The following is a 22,633-nucleotide window of genomic DNA, read 5'->3' on the forward strand; positions in this document are numbered from 1 at the left end:
GAGGCTGCGGACTTCCGCCCGGAAGGCCACTGACGTGCCGCGCCGCGCCGCGCCCCGCCCCCGGCCTTCCCGCGGACGCGAATTTGGCGCCCTGTTATGACCCCTCCGGGAAAAGCGCGAGTGAAGGGGAGGCCGAGGAGAACCGGAAAAAGAGGCGGCCGGGCGCTGGAAAGGAGCCGCCTGGAGACGCGCTGCGCAGGCGCACCCGTGCTGATGGGAAAAGATTTGGGCGCGATGCAGTAGGAGCTTTCTGGTTCTGAGAATTGATTTTCCGGGGAAAAAAGACGCGGGAGGGCAGTGGAATGGGCGTGGTTGGACCGGTTCCGCAGAGCCTTGAGAAAACGACTGCCTCCTGCTGCGCACTAGAAGTCTTGCCTGATAACTTGCCTTCTTAGCGTGAGAATAAGTCGCTGTGTGATTTATAGATACGTATATACATATATACATACATATATATACGTATATATGTGTGTATATATGTATATGTGTGTGTGTATATATATATGTATATATATATATATACACATATATATATATATATATATATATATATATATATATATATAAAGCACTCTCTTACCCAAATGACCAAAAGAAGCATTGTCAATAAGGGGCAATCATATGCCTCTTGATGTGATGCCCTTGGAAAAGGGAACATCACCTATATAATCTTCTGGCAAAAGATGTTTAACCTGAATCTAATCATGAAGAGACTATCAGATGTATTCAAAGTGTAGGACAGTCTATAAAACATCTGGCCCAGACTCTTACAAAATATCAATGCTATGAAAGACAAAATGGCATTAGATCCTTGGGTATGGTACAACATATGTAATGTATGTATCTCATTCTGTCTTTTTCCAAGTAGGTACAACATTTTTATTAAATAATGCCTCCCACACATTTGTAATGTTTTTTCCTACATTTTTGCCCACATACTTGTTGATCTCTTCCTCATGTGACAATTTTATAATATCATTTTTTCTGAAGAGGATATAAAGATCATTCAGTGTGTCCTTCAGCATGGTTGATCAATGTTTGTTTCTTAATTTCTGATTGTTTAGAAATTTTTCTTTCAGCTTTATAATATTATTTAATATCATGTTAAGATATGATCTATATGTTGTGATACATAACACATAATAATTCACACACTTAGTTCCACTCACTGTTTAAAGCACTAGTACATGTATGCCTCCACTTTCCCTTTAAAGAAGTTGTTGAACTTTTGATATTATCAGGTTTATTCCTAACAGAAGGGAACTATTTTGGCAAGGCATCAATAAGAACCAAATCTTTCCTTTACTACTTCACATGTCTGATCATTTTCCACATGCCGTGTTAGAACTCTAAGCATTTCAAATCTTGTCTGTCTTTCATGACCTTCAAATTTCCAGGAGCCAGGACACATAGGACACTTTCATACTATTATGTCACTTCTGGCCGTGCACATTCAGGTCAAAATTCCAAGTCAGCACCGTGGGGTAGGAATATTCCTGGAAGCTATTCCTATAACCAGAAGTCTATCAATAACTTAAGTATAATGAGAGTGCTTTCATCCAACATAAATAGATGCCACTAACTCTAAATGCAGTGCAATACCAAATCAACTTTCCCATAGTAGAATCCCACAATGACTGTGCCCACTCTACCACCACCACGAGGCAGTAAGGGATGTGTATCAAAGGGACAGGTGGTTATTCTCAAAAGCTGATTGTTGCATATTCAGGAATTTTATGATCTGCTTGTTAAACTATTAGTAGCTTGAAAGCAGCCATGGTATTTACACCATGGAAATGGGCAAATGCTACAAATCAGAAATCAGGCCTGATTTTTGGTTTTTTTTTTTCCTGTGAGAGAGAGAGAGAGAGAGAGAGAGACAGTTTACCAGCAAACCACCAAGTAGCCATAACAGATTGTAGTGAAAATATCTTACTTCTGCAACTTTTCACAAAAACCCAAGACCATTGCTAGAGCATCTTCCAGGGCCTCAGAAGTGGCGCATAAGCAAACAAGAGCTCTTGAAACTTGTTTCATCTACTTCATTGTAAATGTACCTCTGTTATCTAATCATGCAAAAAAAATAATCACAATTTGTCTTAGACTTACTCTATCCTGTACAACGCAGGCCCAGTTTTGCACTGGTTTTGCAAACTGAAAAGTTTTTTTTTTTAATTTATCACTATTACTATAAGCAAAGAAAAACAAATTGAGACTAACTTGAGATACCATTTCCCACAATTTCTCTTTTCATTCCTCTCCCTCTCTATAGAAGCTCTATCCATTGCTGGTAAACTGCTGTTGAGGAACCACTGATTTTTTGCCAGTGGTGGTGTAAATAGGGACAACCTTTTAGAAAATGATATTGCAATATGTGGCAAGTACCATAAGCATGCTTTTGTCTTTCAAACCATGATTTCCACAGGTAAAAGCTAATAGGAAATAACTCAAAAGAAACAGAATAAATGCAAAAATGTTAATGGCTGCCATTTTCCATTAGCAAAAAGTTGGGACCTTAATGTCCACATCAGAGAAGAGGTTTAATGATGTGATATCAAAAAGATAAAATAGGGGCACCTGGGTGGCTCCATTGGTTAGGCATCTGACTCTGGACTTCAGCTCAGATCATGATCTCACCATGTGTGAGTTTGAGCCCCACATAGGGCTCTATGCTGACAGCATGGAGCCTGCTTGGGATTCTCTAGCTCACTCTCTCTTTGCCCCTCCCCCACTTGTACCTGCCCATGCTCTCTCTCTCTCAAAAGTAAATAAATAAGCATATTTTACAAAAGATAAATTAATTGGGAAAACTCAGGACATGGAACTTGGGATATTTTATAAAGTTAAAATGGCAGAAGGAAAACTGAGAGGCACACTTAATTGCAACTGCATATCAAATAGCAATGCTATGTAAAATGGAGTATATTTTCTTCAGATGATAGCATTATAGATTCTATTTGCTTACAATTCGTTCTCTTTAACACTATATCGGGAGACATTACAACATCAGGTAGAGTCAGATTTAGGATTTGATTCTTACACTACTAATTTTATGTGACCATCAGCTGGTTACTGAAACCTTAATTTTTTCCTCTATAAAACAAAAATGCTGGGGTGCCTGGGTGGCTCAATCAGTTAAGCATTCGACTTCGGCTCAGGTCATGATCTCACCGTTCCCGAGTTCGAGCCCCATGTCAGACTCTGTGCTGACAGCTCAGAGCCTGGAGCCTGTTTCTGTGTCTCCCTCTCTCTCTGCCCCTCCCCCGCTCATTCTCTCTCTTTCTCTCTCCCTCTCTCTCGCTGTCTCGCTCTCTCTCAAAAATAAATAAACATTAAAAAAAATTTAAATGCTTATACTTACCTAAGGAACAATTGTGCAATTTAATTGAAATAACACATGTACAGTGCCATTAAGATGCCAACACCTAAAAGGCATTTAACAAATAGCTATTATGCTTACTGTATTTATACAATACTCTTAACCATTACACTCATCTTCCTAATAACTATACAAGGTAGAGTATGTTAAGAAATTGCTAGTTGCCTACTGCTACATTAATTCTCCCCCTTCTTCTTGTAACGGAATGTGAATTTTTAGCTGGCCACATTGACAGAGGAAAAGACTATATTTCCCAGCCTCCTTTGCACCAAGGTTTAGCCAAACAACTCATTTCTGACACACAAAATGCAAGCAGTAGTATTGGAAGAGACTTACAGGAAAGCTGCTTGATGAAATCGGATACATATGGAAGGGGACTGGTTTGTTGTTGTTGTTGTTGTTGTTGTTGTTGTTGTTGTTTCCTTTTTGTCTTTTCTCTCTTTCTTCCTGCAACACAGATGTGGTGACCAAGGCTCCAACAACCATCTTGGATTATAAGATAACTGTGAAGAAGAAAGCCATGCAAGGAGATGGTGGAAGAGAATGGTAAGAGCCTTGGTCCCTAACATCTATGAAGCTACTGTACCAGCCCAAGCTATTTGTCTACTCTCCAAGAAACCTTTCTTTTATAAACTAGACTTTTTTTTTCTAGAGGGGAAAACGACCAGCCAACCAGATTCTACTCTGGCATGCCTGCCAGATATATTTCTCATTGCACTCAATAAATTAGGAGTCTGATTCCAATAGCAGTGTGAATTTGTTAGCATAAGCCCGGTTATCTTTGGGTTTATTAACAAAACCAGCTTTATGGCCATGCGGAGTTTCTGAGCCTAAGTCATGTTGTTTATGTGCAGCTGTGGAGGGAGGATTGTCTGCCAGCTGAAAATAGGCAAGGAAATGAGGGGTGCTGCTTGTGCCCTTGACGTCCCACAAGGATTCCAGGTGATATGAGTAGATATACGACCCCTCTGGTCAGGTAGCTCATGGTGCCCAAGCTCAAATCATTTTCCCAGGCAGGTGAGCTGCAAAGCCCCTCTCTTGACTTACTTGCTTGTTAAAAGGTATAGGGGCAGTGGGGCAGGCCCCTCTCCTAGAGCACAACCCATTACATGTACTGCTGCTCCTGGACAAAGCACACCTCTCTGGGATGGCATCTGCTGACCCTGTGCCAGTGAGGTGTACCTGTGCTGTGGGAACCACATGGTGTTTGTTGAGACCTTTGCTTAAAGGCAATGATTCTGGGGCTGGAACTAATTGAATCAATGCACAGTGGGAGAAATATTTTGACTTAATTATAAACTCACATCACTTCTAAAGCAAGAATGAATGACACCCAGAAAATCAGGAGGCAGAGAGAGAAAATGAAATGGATCTAACATTGCCCAAGGGAGAGACAGGGGAGAACTACTCACTACTGAGGTATGGTCCCTAAATAGATACAGACAAATACATACAGGCATTAGGTTTTCCTGTTGTTGGGGAGAAATGACTACTTAAACAATTCATGACGACACTTGACATTATTTCGGCTGCCTGGTATCTGACATGTTGGGGGATTTCTCACATTCTTTTCTTTTTAATGTGTATTTATTTATTTTGAGATACAGTGCATGTGCAAAAAGGGGAAGGGCAGAGAGAGAGGGAGACGGAATCCTAAGCAGGCTCTGTGCTGACACGGGGCTCAAACTCACAAACATGAGATCATGACCTGAGCCAAAACCAAGAGTCAGATGCTTAACTGACCAAGCCACCCAAGCGCCCCTGGAGCATCTCACACTCTGAGTTTGTGGGGAGGCAGTCCAACTACCACTTTATTTTTAAAAAAATTTTTAATGTTTATTGGGGGGGGAGGGGCAGAGACAGAGGGGTCCAGGGGGTCCGAAGCAGGCTCCGTGCTGACAGCAGAGAGCCCAATGCAGGGCTCGAACTCAGGAGCCACGAGATCATGACCTGAGCCCAAGTCAGACGCCTAACCAACCGAGCCACCCAGACGACCCCCACCTATCACTTTAGAAGCTGAAAATGCTTTGGTCCCGGCAACTCTGCCAGCTACCACACTAACAGTCTTACGCTTGGCCACCTCCACAAGGGACTTTGAATTTGGAACTAGTGTCACAAAAAACAGGGACATTCTTCACTGGCCGCAGCTTCCCACTTCCTGCTGGGCAGCAATGGCTTCAGAACTGCTGCGAAGGCCAGTGTCCAGGCCACCTGCAATGGCTGAAATGACCTGGGTGCCTTCCACCAAATTGCTCAGAGGTGTGATTTTTACCAGTGATTTCAGCTTCAGAGTGTCCCTTTGTGCCTACCCCCTTCGGCTTGCTTCCTCTGGCTTCCTGGAGATTCTGTGAGTCTCTAATACCCTCTCACAACCCCCTTTTCTTCCTTCTCCCCCATCTCCCCTCCTGTTTCTTCTCTGCCTCCTTTTTTCTCAAATCAGCCAAAGTCTCTTTCTGCTGCTTGTAACTAATATCCCTGGCTGACACAGCATTCTGTTTCTTTGCTTTATTCTCATTCCAAACTCACCAAGCAATATCTTAGCTGGTATTTAACATACTTAAGTATTGGGACAGAAGAATGCTAAACAGAAGAGGACAGCATTCCAGCATTTGGAAAATGACGATCCCCACTATCAGTTACGAGGTGTTTATTTTAGTTAGAATGTGTCTCCTGTGAGTTTAAGTAAAGTAGGTCTGGTTTCCTAAGAAAACCATCTCTGAGTGTTCTAAGGAAATGGAGTCAGTACTCACAACACGAAGGAAAAAATCCTTTCAGGCGAAACAATTATAATGTAAGGTGGTTTTCTAGATCAATTGAATTGGGGAGGGACATAATCCTGAGAGGAATTAATTAACAAAAATCTTCAATTATTTTCTCCTTTGCTTTTTAATGAATAAATACTGTGAGATTCCAGAGAAACCAACAGCAATTTAAATGTGCACCATCCATGTAGATATGCGCCCCACCAATATACCCTGTAAGATTTAATCCTGGGGAATAGAGTGTGAAACACTGAGTCTGGAGACTTTGTCCTTGAATGACTTAATTTCTAATCCCTGCCACTCTGGTGACTTCCAGACAGAAAAATCTATTTTCTTAAGATGGCCATGAAAAATAATTAATTAGCAAACAATCATAACAGAGACATTTGCATGAATATGTTAACTAGACAGCACTAATTAAACCGAAAACTGGGAATGAGAATTAACCACGTTCAAGTAACGTTTTATGAAGAATTAATTTTAGCCATCAACGTCACTGCGTCTGAACACTTTCAGCAAACCCACTACTGCACAGTTCTCTTCTTCCCGCCTCCCTAGAGAGCAGTGTCCTCAAGTGAGTCCACATGAATTATGGACCAACGGGCAGATCTTCTGTGTTAATTGAGGCTTGGCTCACGGCATAAATATGCAGTGTCACTGTGAATAAAACCTGTCCCCAAAGACAAATAACTGTACTAATGCTTCAGAACCTTCTAATCCAGCGGCATGAACTAACACTTGGCAGCAGAAAACCAGAATTCATCTGGGAATTATTAAAGGTCTTGGGGCAAAGTTAAGAAAGAATTGAGAGTTAGGACAGTGATCATATAGTCAGTCCATAGTGAGTTTTAGGAAAGGATGGCAGCATGAGGGCTTCGTAGCTTACATATGGCCAGTGTTCTTTAATGTTTAGAGCATGGTTCTCAACTTGGCTGGTAATTAGAATCATGTGAGCAGTTTCTCAGAGGTTCTATGTCCGATAGCGTCTCAGGCCTATTAAATCAGAATTTCTAAAGATGGGATTCCAATGTCCAGCCAAAGCTGAGAACAAGTGGTCTAAGAAGGCATTGCTAAACCTTTTAATCATTAGAAAAATGGTTAACATGGATATAAATATTCAGTTGGGCACACCTGTTTCCATGAGGAAGTAGGCCTCATTTCCCACCTGCCCTGAAGACTTTTTACTCTTTGGTATTTTATAGCATTTAGTATGGTGGCTTCCTTTGAATGGAATGATGTCTGGGTTACGTAAAACACTCATGCGAACCCAACACCAGCTTTATTAGAAATAATGTGAAATCACCCATCTTGTTAAGCTTCTGTGTGGGTAGAAACTACAGTTCGACTGCATCTCCAAGGTATGGGCCTAGAGGATGGAGAACCATTTTATTTTATTTTATTTTATTTTATTTTATTTTATTTTATTTTATTTTATTTTTTATTCTAGAGAGAGAGAGTATGTGCACACAAGTGGGGGAGAGGGGCAGAGGGAAATTCAGAGAGAGAATCTCAGGCTGGCTCCACCCTCAGCGCAGATCCCAACATGGGGGGTCAATCCCACCACCCTGGGATCATGACCTAGGCTGAAATCAAGAGCCCCACGCTTAGCCACCTGAGCCATCCAGGTGCCCTGATGGTGAACCATTTTGGTTGAAGTAGTCATCACTTGCTTCATCATATTACCCTTTGTGTTCCTTCCACAGTAATGACAACTTCCGTTTCATTTCCCTTTGTCCTTAACTACCTAATTAATAATTTCTTCCAGTGACACAGACTTGTCCAAATGGTCATTGACAGTTCAGACACAGTCAAGAGTTTGCTTTGTAATCATCTGCTTTAAAAGATCATCCTGGACACGCAAAGTGCTCAAAAGTGGGGGAGGGGAGGCACCTGGGTGGCTCAGTCATTTAAGCATGTGACTTGATTTCAGCTCAGGCCATGGTTTCATGGTTTGTGGGATCAAGCCCTGTGTTGGGCTCTGGGCTGATAGTGCAGAGCCTACTTGAGATTCCCTCTCTTCTTCTCTCTCTTCTACCCCTCCCCTGCTCACATACATGCACGTGTGTGCTCTCTCTCTCAAAATAAATAAATACTTTTAGAAAGTGGGAGAGGGGCATGTCCCCTAGATCAGACATTATTAGCAATTATGTATGTGTGTATAAGTCTGATGCTTTCTAGAGCTGCATATGTTATCCTTGGATTGAAAACAGAGATTATGTCTAGACTGATCTTTCATTTGCCTCCATTGGCGTAAATACTTAATGGTTAGCTACACTTGATGACTTACTACATTATATCTATATCTCTTTAATACAGTGGTTATGTTTCTAAAAATTCCTGCCTTACATGTTTGTTGTTTTAATTTTTTTATGTTTATGTTTTTTTTTTTTTTTTTAAGTAAGCTTTACACCCAGCCTGGGGCTTGAGCCCGCAACCATGAGATCAAGAGTCCCATGGGCGCCTGGGTGGCTCAGTCGGTTGAGCGGCCGACTTCGGCTCAGGTCATGATCTCGCGGTCCGTGAGTTCGAGCCCCGCGTCGGGCTCTGTGCTGACAGCTCAGAGCCTGGAGCCTGTTTCGGATTCTGTGTCTCCCTCTCTCTGACCCTCCCCCATTCATGCTCTGTCTCTCTCTGTCTCAAAAATAAATAAATGTTAAAAAAAAAAAAAAAAAAAGACGTGTAACCAATACAGATATATTTAAAAAAAAAAAAAAAAAAAAGAGTCCCATGCCCTACCACCTGAGCCAGCCAGGTGCCCCCTGCCTTATGTTTTTTAAACTAAATTTTAAATTTTGAGATAGTTATAAATTCACATGCAGTTATGAAAAACAATACAGAAAAAGCCCATGTATCCTTTACCCACTGTCTCCCAATGGTAACATTTTGCAAAACTAGAGTACCATTTCACAACCAGGATATTGACATTGATATAGTCAAGACACAAGACTTCTCCATCTTGAAGATCACTAATGTTGCCCTTATATAGCCATACCTGCTCACTTCCTGCTCACGCCCCCACCTCCACCCCATCCTTGACAACTGGCAAACACTAGTCCGTTGTCCATTTCTTTAATTATGTGTGCAGGTCTTTATATGGACATGTTTCATTTCTCTTGGGTAAATACTTAGGAGTGGGATTGCTGAGTCATATGGTGAGTATATGTTTAACTTTAAAATAAACTGCCAAACCATTGTCCAAAGTGGCTGTGCTATTTTCCTTTCCCACTAGCCGTGTAGAAGAGATTCAGCAGTACTATCAGTTTTCATTTTCATTTTCATTTTCATTCTAGTGGTTATATATTAGTACCTCATTATGAGTTTGAACTTGTACTTCCCTGATGACTAATGATGTCGAGTATCTTTTTATGTGCGCATTGGCCATTTGTAACTGTTTTCTCAACAGTGCGTTTGCTATTTGCTCTTTGTTTCTCTTTGTCCTTCGTTTCTTTCTCCATGTCTCTGGTTTTAAAGGAGCATTTTTTTTATGATTCCATTTTATCTCCTCCCTTTGCATAATATTTATACCTCTTTTTGCTTTAGTGGCTGCCCTAGGGTTTACAATATACATTTAAAAATACTCTAAGTCCACCTCCAAATAACATTGTACTGCTTCAGATGTTGCACACATACCTTGTAACTGATCATGCTCAATTCCTCAATTCCTCCCTCCTGCCCCTTGTGACGTTGCTGTCATTCATTTCACTTATCCATACACTTTAGTCACCCAAAACCTTGCCACTGCTTTGCTTTAGTTATCTTTTAAATTAATTAAGAAAAAGAAAAATTAAAAAAATTATTTTACCTTCATTTATTCTTTCTCTGATGCTCTCCTTTACTTTATGTAGATCCCGGTTTCTGACCTGTATCATTTTCCTACTGCCTAAAGAACTTCTTTCAACATTTCTCGCAGGGAAGGTCTGCTGGCAGTGAATTCTCTCAGTCTGTTTGTCAGAAAAACTCTTTATTTCTCCTTCACTTTGTGTGTGTGTGTGTGTGTGTGTGTGTGTGTGTGCTTCAGCAGCTTTATTTTTTTAAGATCATTCATATAATGAGAAGTTATTTCAAAGCTACATTTTAAAATAAAAGACTGGGGAAGATGGTGGCGTAGGAGGACGCGGGGCTCACAGCGCGTCCTGCCGATCAATTAGATTCCACCTACACCTGCCTAAAGAACCCAGAAAACCGCCAGAGGATTAGCAGAAGGGAGTCTCCGGAGTCAAGCGCAGACGAGAGGCCCACGGAAGAGGGTAGGAAGGGCGGCGAAGCGGTGCGCGCTCCACGGACTGGCGGGAGGGAGCCGGGGCGGAGGGGCGGCTCGCCGGCCAAGCGGAGCCCCCGAGTCTGGCTGGCAAAAGCGGAGGGGCCGGACAGACTGTGTTCCGACAGCAAGCGCGACTTAGCGTCTGGGAGGTCATAAGTTAACAGCTCTGCTCGGAAAGCGGGAAGGCTGGAGGACAAAGGGAGGGAGAGCTGCTGAGCCCCCGGACGGCAGAGCTCAGCTTGGCGGGGAACAAAGGCGCCAGCGCCATCTCCCCCGCCCATCCCCCAGCCAAAATCCCAAAGGGAACCAGTTCCTGCCAGGGAACTTGCTCGCTCCGCGCAAACACCCAACTCTGTGCTTCTGCGGAGCCAAACCTCCGGCAGCGGATCTGACTCCCTCCCGCTGCCACAGGGCTCCTCCTGAAGTGGATCACCTAAGGAGAAGCGAGCTAAGCCTGCCCCTCCAGCCCCCGTGCACCTTGCCTACCCACCCCAGCTAATACGCCAGATCCCCAGCAACACAAGCCTGGCAGTGTGCAAGTAGCCCAGACGGGACACGCCACCCCACAGTGAATCCCGCCCCTAGGAGAGGGGAAGAGAAGGCACACACCAATCTGACTGTGGCCCCAGCAGTGGGCTGGGGGCAGACATCGGGTCGGACTGCGGCCCCGCCCACTAACTCCAGTTATACACCACAGCACAGGGGAAGTGCACTGCAGGTCCTCACCACGCAAGGGACTCTCCAAAATGACCAAACGGAAGAATTCCCCTCAGAAGAATCTCCAGGAAATAACAACAGCTAATGAACTGATCAAAAAGGATTTAAATAATATAACAGAAAGTGAATTTAGAATAATAGTCATAAAATTAATCGCTGGGCTTGAAAACAGTATACAGGACAGCAGAGAATCTCTTGCCACAAAGATCGAGGGACTAAGGAACAGTCACGAGGAGTTGAAAAACGCTTTAAACGAAATGCAAAACAAAATGGAATCCACGATGGCTCGGCTTGAAGAGGCAGAGGAGAGAATAGGTGAACTAGAAGATAAAGTTATGGAGAAAGAGGAAGCTGAAAGAAAGAGAGATAAAAAAATCCAGGAGTATGAGGGGAAAATTAGAGAACTAAGTGATACACTAAAAAAAAATAATATACGCATAATTGGTATCCCAGAGGAGGAAGAGAGAGGGAAGGGTGCTGAAGGGGTACTTGAACAAATTATAGCTGAGAACTTCCCTGAACTGGGGAAGGAAAAAGGCATTGAAATCCAAGAGGCACAGAGAACTCCCTTCAGACGTAACTTGAATCGATCTTCTGCACGACATATCATAGTGAAACTGGCAAAATACAAGGATAAAGAGAAAATTCTGAAAGCAGCAAGGGATAAACGTGCCCTCACATATAAAGGGAGACCTATAAGACTCGTGACTGATCTCTCCTTTGAAACTTGGCAGGCCAGAAAGGCTTGGCACGATATCTTCAGTGTGCTAAACAGAAAAAATATGCAGCCGAGAATCCTTTATCCAGCAAGTCTGTCATTTAGAATAGAAGGAGAGATAAAGGTCTTCCCAAACAAACAAAAACTGAAGGAATTTGTCACCACGAAACCAGCCCTACAAGAGATCCTAAGGGGGATCCTGTGAGACAAAGTACCAGAGACATCACTACAAGCATAAAACATACAGACATCACAATGACTCTAAACCCATATCTTTCTATAATAACACTGAATGTAAATGGATTAAATGCGCCAACTAAAAGACATAGGGTATCAGAATGGATAAAAAAACAAGACCCATCTATTTGCTGTCTACAAGAGACTCATTTTAGATCTGAGGACACCTTTAGATTGAGAGTGAGGGGATGGAGAACTATTTATCATGCTCCTGGAAGCCAAAAGAAAGCTGGAGTAGCCATACTTATATCAGACAAACTAGACTTTAAATTAAAGGCTGTAACAAGAGATGAAGAAGGGCATTATATAATAATCACAGGGTCTATCCACCAGGAAGAGCTAACTATTATAAATGTCTATGCGCCAAATACCCGAGCCCCCAGATATATAAAACAATTACTCATAAACATAAGCAACCTTATGGATAAGAATGTGGTCATTGCAGGGGACTTTAACACCCCACTTACAGAAATGGATAGATCATCTAGACACACAGTCAATAAAGAAACAAGGGCCCTGAATGATACATTGGATCAGATGGACTTGACAGATATATTTAGAACTCTGCATCCCAAAGCAACAGAATATACTTTCTTCTCGAGTGCACATGGAACATTCTCCAAGATACATCATATACTGGGTCACAAAACAGCCCTTCATAAGTTTACAAGAATTGAAATTATACCATGCATACTTTCAGACCACAATGCTATGAAGCTTGAAATCAACCACAGGAAAAAGTCTGGAAAACCTCCAAAAGCATGGAGGTTAAAGAACACCCTACTAACGAATGAGTGGGTCAACCAGGCAATTAGAGAAGAAATTAAAACATATATGGAAACAAACGAAAATGAAAATACAACAATCCAAACGCTTTGGGATGCAGCGAAGGCAGTCCTGAGAGGAAAATACATTGCAATCCAGGCCTATCTCAAGAAACAAGAAAAATCCCAAATACAAAATCTAACAGCACACCTAAAGGAAATAGAAGCAGAACAGCAAAGGCAGCCTAAACCCAGCAGAAGAAGAGAAATAATAAAGATCAGAGCAGAAATAAACAATATAGAATCTAAAAAAACTGTAGAGCAGATCAACGAAACCAAGAGTTGGTTTTTTGAAAAAATAAACAAAATTGACAAACCTCTAGCCAGGCTTCTCAAAAAGAAAAGGGAGATGACCCAAATAGATAAAATCATGAATGAAAATGGAATGATTACAACCAATCCCTCAGAGATACAAACAATTATCAGGGAATACTATGAAAAATTATATGCCAGCAAATTGGACAACCTGGAAGAAATGGACAAATTTCTAAACACCCACACTCTTCCAAAACTCAATCAGGAGGAAATAGAAAGCTTGAACAGACCCATAACCAGCGAAGAAATCGAATCGGTTATCAAAAATCTCCCAACAAATAAGAGTCCAGGACCAGACGGCTTCCCAGGGGAGTTCTACCAGACATTTAAAGCAGAGATAATACCTATCCTTCTCAAGCTATTCCAAGAAATAGAAAGGGAAGGAAAACTTCCAGACTCATTCTATGAAGCCAGTATTACTTTGATTCCTAAACCAGACAGAGACCCAGTAAAAAAAGAGAACTACAGGCCAATATCCCTGATGAATATGGATGCAAAAATTCTTAATAAGATACTAGCAAATCGAATTCAACAGCATATAAAAAGAATTATTCACCATGATCAAGTGGGATTCATTCCTGGGATGCAGGGCTGGTTCAACATTCGCAAATCGATCAACGTGATACATCACATTAACAAAAAAAAAGAGAAGAACCATATGATCCTGTCAATCGATGCAGAAAAGGCCTTTGACAAAATCCAGCACCCTTTCTTAATAAAAACCCTTGAGAAAGTCGGGATAGAAGGAACATACTTAAAGATCATAAAGGCCATTTATGAAAAGCCCACAGCTAACATCATCCTCAACGGGGAAAAACTGAGAGCTTTTTCCCTGAGATCAGGAACACGACAGGGATGCCCACTGTCACCGCTGTTGTTTAATATAGTGCTGGAAGTTCTAGCATCAGCAATCAGACAACAAAAGGAAATCAAAGGCATCAAAATTGGCAAAGATGAAGTCAAGCTTTCGCTTTTTGCAGATGACATGATATTATACATGGAAAATCCGATAGACTCCACCAAAAGTCTGCTAGAACTGATACATGAATTCAGCAAAGTTGCAGGATACAAAATCAATGTGCAGAAATCAGTTGCATTCTTATACACTAACAATGAAGCAACAGAAAGACAAATGAAGAAACTGATCCCATTCACAATTGCACCAAGAAGCATAAAATACCTAGGAATAAATCTAACCAAAGATGTAAAAGATCTGTATGCTGAAAACTATAGAAAGCTTATGCAGGTAATTGAAGAAGATATAAAGAAATGGAAAGACATTCCCTGCTCATGGATTGGAAGAATAAATATTGTCAAAATGTCAATACTACCCAAAGCTATCTACACATTCAATGCAATCCCAATCAAAATTGCACCAGCATTCTTCTCAAAACTAGAACAAGCAATCCTAAAATTCATATGGAACCACAAAAGGCCCCGAATAGCCAAAGTAATTTTGAAGAAGAAGACCAAAGCAGGAGGCATCACAATCCCAGACTTTAGCCTCTACTACAAAGCTGTCATCATCAAGTCAGCATGGTATTGGCATAAAAACAGACACATAGACCAATGGAATAGAATAGAAACCCCAGAACTAGACCCACAAACGTATGGCCAACTCATCTTTGACAAAGCAGGAAAGAACATCCAATGGAAAAAAGACAGTCTCTTTAACAAATGGTGCTGGGAGAACTGGACAGCAACATGCAGAAGGTTGAAACTAGACCACTTTCTCACACCATTCACAAAAATAAACTCAAAATGGATAAAGGACCTGAATGTGAGACAGGAAACCATCAAAACCTTAGAGGAGAAAGCAGGAAAAGACCTCTCTGACCTCAGCCGTAGCAATCTCTTACTCGGCACATCCCCAAAGGCAAGGGAATTAAAAGCAAAAGTGAATTACTGGGACCTTATGAAGATAAAAAGCTTCTGCACAGCAAAGGAAACAACCAACAAAACTAAAAGGCAACCAACGGAATGGGAAAAGATATTTGCAAATGACACATCGGACAAAGGGCTAGTATCCAAAATCTATAAAGAGCTCATCAAACTCCACACCCGAAAAACAAATAACCCAGTGAAGAAATGGGCAGAAAACATGAATAGACACTTCTCTAAAGAAGACATCCGGATGGCCAACAGGCACATGAAAAGATGTTCAACGTCGCTCCTTATCAGGGAAATACAAATCAAAACCACACTCAGATACCACCTCACGCCAGTCAGAGTGGCCAAAATGAAGAAATCAGGAGACTATAGATGCTGGAGAGGATGTGGAGAAACAGGAACCCTCTTGCCCTGTTGGTGGGAATGCAAATTGGTGCAGCTGCTCTGGAAAGCAGTGTGGAGGTTCCTCAGAAAATTAAAAATAGACCTACCCTATGACCCAGCAATAGCACTGCTAGGAATTTATCCAAGGGATACAGGAGTACTGATGCATAGGGGCACCTGTACCCCAATGTTTATAGCGGCACTCTCAACAATAGCCAAATTATGGAAAGAGCCTAAATGTCCATCAACTGATGAATGGATCAAGAAATTGTGGTTTATATACACAATGGAATACTACGTGGCAATGAGAAAAAATGAAATATGGCCTTTTGTAGCAACATGGATGGAACTGGAGAGTGTGATGCTAAGTGAAATAAGCCATACAGAGAAAGACAGATACCATATGGTTTCACTCTTATGTGGATCCTGAGAAACATAACAGAAACCCATGGGGGAGGGGAAGGAAAAAAAAAAAAAAAAAGAGGTTAGAGTGGGAGAGAGCCAAAGCATAAGAGACTGTTAAAAACTGAGAACAAATTGAGGGTTGATGGGGGGTGGGAAGGAGGGCAGGGTGGGAGGGAGGGCAGGGTGGGTGATGGGTATTGAGGAGGGCACCTTTTGGGATGAGCACTGGGTGTTGTATGGAAACCAATTTGACAGTAAATTTCATATATTAAAAAATAAATAAATAAATAAATAAATAAATAAATAAATAAATAAAAATAAAAGACTGGGGGTGCCTGGTTGGCTCAGTCATTAGAGCATGCCCCATATTGGATGTTGAGCTTACTTTAAAAAAATGTGAATGCATAGTAAACATTTAATTTCCTATAGGAGAATAAACTCTCAAAAATGCTAATTATTAAAGTGCTGAAAAAATTACCACTCATGAAACAGATGTCAATATTTTCATATTAAATATACGGACAAGGGGCATCTGGGTGACTCAGTCGGTTGAGCGTCTCACTCTTGATTTCAGCCCAGGTCATGATTCCAGGGTCATGGGATCAAGCCCCACATCAGGCTCCAGGTTGAGCACAGAGCCTGCTTGGGATTCTCTCTCTTTCTCTCCCTCTGGCCTGCTCATGTGCTCACTCACGTGCTCTCTCTAAAATAAAATAAAAAATTTGAGGGGTGCCTGGGTGGCTCAGTGGGTTAGGCGTTCGACTTTGGCTCAGGTCATAATCTCATGGTTCGTGGGTTCAAGTCCCGCGTAGGGCTTTGTGCTGACAGCTTGCAGCCTGGAGCCTGCTTCGGATTCTGTGTCTCCCTCACTCTCTGCTCCTTCCCTGCTTGTGCTCTGTCTCTGTCTCTCTCTCTCCCCAAAATAAATAAACATTAAAAAAATTTTTTTTAATAAATAAAATTAAATAAAAAATATGAGATAAATAAATAAATAAATAAATGGATAAGACCTAAATAGCATTAGAAATAAATGAAAAAGTTTCAAAGTTGGCATAATATTTTTGTTATAACAGTATTTCAAAATTCCACAAAAATGACAGAAATTTAAAAAAAACTAATTATGGGGGCACCTGGTTGGCTCAGTCAGTTATGTGTCCAACTCTTGATCTTGGCTCAGGTCATGATCTCAGGGCTGTGAGATTGAGTCCTGCATCAAGCTCTACACTGGGTGTGGAGTCTGCTTATGATTCTCCCCCAACCCCGTCCCCCTCTTCCCTCCTCCCACTTGCTTGTACTTCCCCACTCACTTGCACTTTCTCTGTCTCTCTCAAAAAAAAATAAATGAATAAAAACAAATTTTGAACAACTAAGCTTGAAAAAACATAAACAGAATTATTACATATCCACAATAACGAGAATTCACATGATGGTCAATCTGTATATTTTTCATGCAACATGCTTTGTTCTCTGGGCTGTATACAACATCAAAATCAGAATAAATGAAGTCAAGAACATTTCTGATCATTGCTAAAAATTGTTTAAGGATTTCCAAATATCATGTTGCTATTATGTTAAGCAAGTACAAAGAATTTGTTCTGTTTCTTAAATTCTGCAAGTTATTCTCACCCCCATCTTCTTCCTTCACTTTTGAAGGGTAATTTCACTGGATATAGAATTCTAAGTTGGCAGATGTTTTTTTTTTTTTTTCTACCAACACTTTAGTGATTTCGCTCTACTCTTGACTTGCTTACATAATAAGTAATATGCATTTGGTCTTCATCCTCTCTGGCACAGAGCTCCTAAAACCTTTGGAATGTCCTAAGTGGTGAAAACCGCAAAGGTGTCTTTTGTTATATTAATGAGGTGACTTTTGAACCAGCACCTAAGGATGGGTGCTACTTGCCAGTAGAGCCAACAATGTGATTACAGAGTAGAAAATTCCAGCTCTACTCCGACCCCAGGGGAGGGAAGAGGGGCTAGAGATTAAATTCAATCGCCAATGTCCAACGACTTAATTAATCATGCTTAGCTAACGAAGCCTCTATAAAACCCCCAAAAGGGTGGGGTTCACTGGTGAACTCATGGGGATTTGGGGAGAGTGGTGCACCTGGAGAGGGCATGGAGTGTGGCTCCAAGCAGGGCTTCCATGCCCTCCCCCACATACCGTCCTTGCGCTATATATACATCTCTTTCGTCTGGCTATTCCTGAGTTATAGCCTTTCACATTCAACTGGTAACCTAGGAAGTCTCTTTGGGTTCTATGAGCCACTCTAGGAAATTAATAGGAACTAAGGAGTAGCTTTTGTGGCACTCTCCAATCTCTAGCAGGTCAGGTAGAAGCCCAGGTGATAACCTGGACTTGCATTTGGCATCTAAAGTGAGCATGTAGGAGGGTGACAATCTTATAGGACTGAGCCCTTAACCTGTGGAATCTGTTTCTAATTCAGGGTAGATAGTGTCAGAATGGAGTGGAATTCTTGGACACCCTGTTGGTGTCTGAGAATTGCTTTTTGGTGTGGGGGAATACGCCCACCCACACATTGGAAATTGAGTCTCGGAACACTTATTACATGGTTTCTGGTGAGAAGCCCACTGTAATTCTTTTTTTAAATATTTATTTATTTGGGGTAGAGTGAAAGTGGGGGAGGGGCAGAGAGATGGGGACAGAAGATCTGAAGCAGGCTCTGCGCTGACAACAGTGAGCCCGATGCGGGGCTCAAACCCACAAACCATGAGATCATGACCCGAGCTGAAGTCAGACACTCAACCGACTGAGCTGCCCAGGTACCCCCACTGTAATTCTTATCCTTACTCTTTAATAAGTAAAGTTTCCCACCGCTGCCTTCCCCCCACCTCTGGCTTCCTTCAAGTTTTTCACCTTGTCCTTTGTTGTTGCTTTTTATCCCCAGTTTGAACATGATATTCCCAGGTTTGTTTTTTTGTCACTGCTTGTTTGGGTATTTATCTTGCTTGGTGTTTTTGAGCTTACTGGGTCTGTAGTTCTGCGTCTGTCATTTTAATGACAAATCTTTGGAAAGTTTTTGCCCATTATTCAAATATTTCTCCTGCTCTCTTTTCTCTTTCTCCTCCTACTGGTATTTTCATATTGTTCCCTTGCTCCTTTTCCTCACTACAGCAGTTCCAATCTATTTCCTCGAAGTCTTGTCCCATATTGAATATGGTTGTTTTTATGTCTCCTTAGGTGGGACAGGAAGGCTGGAGAAGGCTGAAATTCCCTTCCCTCACCTGGCATAATATTGCAGTATTGCCCTCTGACAAAGTCTTGACCCCTGGAGAGTCGGCCTTTGTGATAGAGAGGGTTCTGGGAGGCGCTCCTGATGGTGAGTCTTCCTCTTCTTCAGCCTGGGTCTCCAGGGGCTATTTCTCAGATCCTCAACGTGAGAATCTGGTGGGGTTCCTGCAGAAAAAGCCCACAAAAGTGTGGGGTCCCTTCTGTGATTGCAGCCCCAGGAATTTCTTAATTTCATGTTAGTCCATATTGAGCCTCCAGCAATTTATTAAAATTACCATTTAAGTATTCCCCCCAGACCATGGCTCCAGCAGCTTCTCTCCCAGGTGAGCAGATCTCAGCTAGGATTCTCTCTCTGCGTCTATCTCTCCAGGTTTGGGGGTGAGAATTCCCCCTGTTATCTCAGTTCCCTGATGGGTCTAAGGAAAGTCATTGATTTTCAGTTTATCCATATTTTTCTTGATGTAAGGACGGAAGCAACAACTTTCAAGCACTCTACATATAGGAGCTAAAGCCCGAAGTCTCTTGCCCATCTTTTCTGTATATTTTCTGATGAAAGATTCCTTCTAGTTGTTTGCCCATTTTTTAAAAATTGAGCTATTTGTCCAATCATTAAATTATAAGAATTTTTATATGTCCTGAATAAAAGTCCTTTATAAAATATGTTTTGCAAATATTTTCTCCCAATCTGTGGTTTACCTTTTTATTTTCTTAACTGTGTCTTTTGAAAACCAAAATTTTAATTTTTGATGTAATTCATTGTATTCACTTTTTTCCTTTATGGTTCATGCTTTTTGTGTCCTAAGAAATCTTTGCCTAATCTGAGGTCATAAAGATTTTTCTCCTGTTTCAGTCTAGAAATCTTATGGCTTTTACCTTCAGGTCTATGATCCCTTTCATGTTAGCTTTTACATATAGTGTGAGATAAGGATCGAGAGGTTCATTTTTTTGCTTATGGAAATCCAATTGTTCTGCAACACTTTAATTTTTAATTATAGTACAACACACATAATGTAAAAGCTATCATCTTAACCATTTCTTTTTAAAGTTTATTTATTTTGAGAGAGAGAGAGAGAGAGCACATACACATGCACACGAGCAGGGGTACAGCAAAGAGAGAGGCAGAGAGAGAATCCCAGAGAGGCTCCGGGCTGTCAGCACAGAGCCTGACGCGGGGCTAAATCTCACCAACTGCAAGATCATGACCTGAGCCGAAATCCAGAGTCAGATGCCTAACAACCAACTGAGCCACCCAGGCATCCCTCATCTCAGCCATTTTTAAGTGCAAAGTACTTTCACGTTGTTGTGCAACCAATCTCCAGAATTTTTCAACATCACAAACTGAAACTCTGTACCCAATTAAACAATAGTTCCTTATTCCTCCCTGCCCCCAGCCCCTGACGGCCACCATTCTACTTTCTGTCTCTATGAATTTGACTGCTCTAGGTATGTCGTATAATCAGAATCATACAATAATTTTTTTGTGCATGGCCGGCTTATTTCAGTTAGCATAATGTCCTTAAGGTTCATCTGTGTTATGGCACATGTCAAAATTTCCTTCCTTTTCAATGCTGAATAGTATTCTTTTATATGTAGACCACATTTTGTTTATCCATTCATCTAGTGGCGGACATTTGGATTGCTTCCAGCTTTTGGCTATTGTGAAGAATGCTGCTATGAATGGCATATTCTTTAAGGGGATTTTTTACAGCAATCTCTGCACCCAATGTGGGGCTCGAACTCATGACCCCGAGATCAAGAGCCACATGCTCTACTAGCCATGCCAGCCAGTCAGATCAGGGAGTCTGAGTTCTCCAACACTATTCTTCTTTTTCCAAATTATTTTGGCTACTTTAAGTCTTTCTGAATTTCCATATAATTTTTATTATTTTTATTTTTTATTTTTTTTAGTTAACGTTTATTTTTGAGAGAGAGAGAGAGAGAGAGAGAGAGAGAGAGAGAGCATGAACGGGGGAGGGGCAGAGAGAGAGGGAGACACAGAATCGGAAGCAGGCTCCAGGCTCTGAGCCATCAGCCCTGAGCCCGACGCGGGGCTCGAACTCGTGGACCGCGAGATCGTGACCTGAGCTGAAGTCGGACGCTTAACCGACTGAGCCACCCAGGCGCCCCCATATAATTTTTAGAATCAGGGAGTCAATTCCTACCAGAAAACTTGCTGGGAGTTTGACTGGAATTGTGCTGAATATGTAGATTAATTTTGGGAAAACAGATATTTTAACAGCTTTGAGTCTTCCAATCCATGAACACGGCACATTTCTCCCTTTTTGTAGGTTTTCTTTAATTTTTCTCGGAAGTCTTTTATAGTTTTCAGTGCACATAACTTCCACATGTGTTGTTATATTTGTCTTAAAGTATTCCGTTTTTTGATGCTGTGTTAAGTTGGTATTGTTTTCTCAATTTCAATTTTTAATTGTTTGCTGTCACGTAAAATTTTAATGCCAACCCAAAACAGACGACTGTCTTTCCCTTCCCTCAACTAGGGTAGGTGATATGACTGTGGAAACAGAATTTCCCTACTTTGGCATTTCTACTGATTTGTCTTTTTTTTTTTTCTTTTTTTAATTTTTTTTTTAACGTTTATTTATTTTTGAGACAGAGAGAGACAGAGCATGAACGGGGGAGGGTCAGAGAGACAGGGAGACACAGAATCTGAAACAGGCTCCAGGCTCTGAGCAGTCAGCACAGAGCCCGACGCGGGGCTCGAACTCACATACCGAGAGATCGTGACCTGAGCCGAAGTCGGACGCTTAACCGACTGAGCCACCCAGGCGCCCCTCTACTGAATTGTCTTTTATGCAGAGAAGAGTTTAGCACACTGCTACTCAGGGACCCAGCATCTTTTCCTTTGGAGCTAGTGTGGAGAGAAGCAAAGCCATCTCTAAAGTGGCATCTTGATTTTGATTCCAAGACTCTGGCCCCAAGTTTCCTAACTACGTGGATTTATTTCAAGATATTTGAGTTCATTTTCTTGAATCAAAAGTTTCTGGAAATGTTAAAACAACACGAAAGTTTGAAAATGCTGTATATTATTCTCTTTCTCCGTAGATTTTCCGCAGGACCTCTAAGTGTATTGTCTTATAATCACCAATTGATGCAGTTGCACTGTCTGGTCAGGAACAGTTTTTAAATTTTTTTCCCAACATTTATTTGTTTTGGGGAGACAGAGAGAGACAGAGCATGAGTGGGGTGGGGGTGGGGGACGAGAGAGAGGGAGACACAGAATCTGAAGCAGGCTCCAGGCTCCGAGCTGTCAGCCCAGAGCCCGACGCGGGGCTTGAACTCACGGATTGTGAGACCATGACCTGAGCCGAAGTCGGACGCTCAACCGACTGAGCCACCCAGGCACCCCAGTCAGGAGCATTTTGAGGTGCAAAAGTTCTAAGCGATCCTTTAACCTGTGGCTCCTCCCACAAAAGAGCCTCTTTGAGATTCACAGTTAAAAGTGAAGAAGAGTCTCTTTTGCCTTGGTA

General features: G+C 41.7%; 1 long non-coding RNA gene across 1 annotated transcript; it reads left to right on the plus strand.

Moving 5' to 3' along the window:
- Positions 1-90: 90 nt before the first annotated feature.
- LOC145714201 (uncharacterized) lies at positions 91-19,227 on the plus strand. The gene is made up of 3 exons (XR_014136805.1): positions 91-239; positions 3,838-3,925; positions 19,095-19,227. It is a non-coding gene; the product is annotated as an uncharacterized LOC145714201 (long non-coding RNA).
- The last annotated feature ends 3,406 nt before the right edge of the window (positions 19,228-22,633 follow it).

The sequence above is a fragment of the Panthera onca genome, chromosome X (genome assembly GCF_046562875.1).
Source record: "Panthera onca isolate mPanOnc1 chromosome X, mPanOnc1 haplotype 2, whole genome shotgun sequence".
Lineage (NCBI taxonomy): Eukaryota > Metazoa > Chordata > Mammalia > Carnivora > Felidae > Panthera > Panthera onca.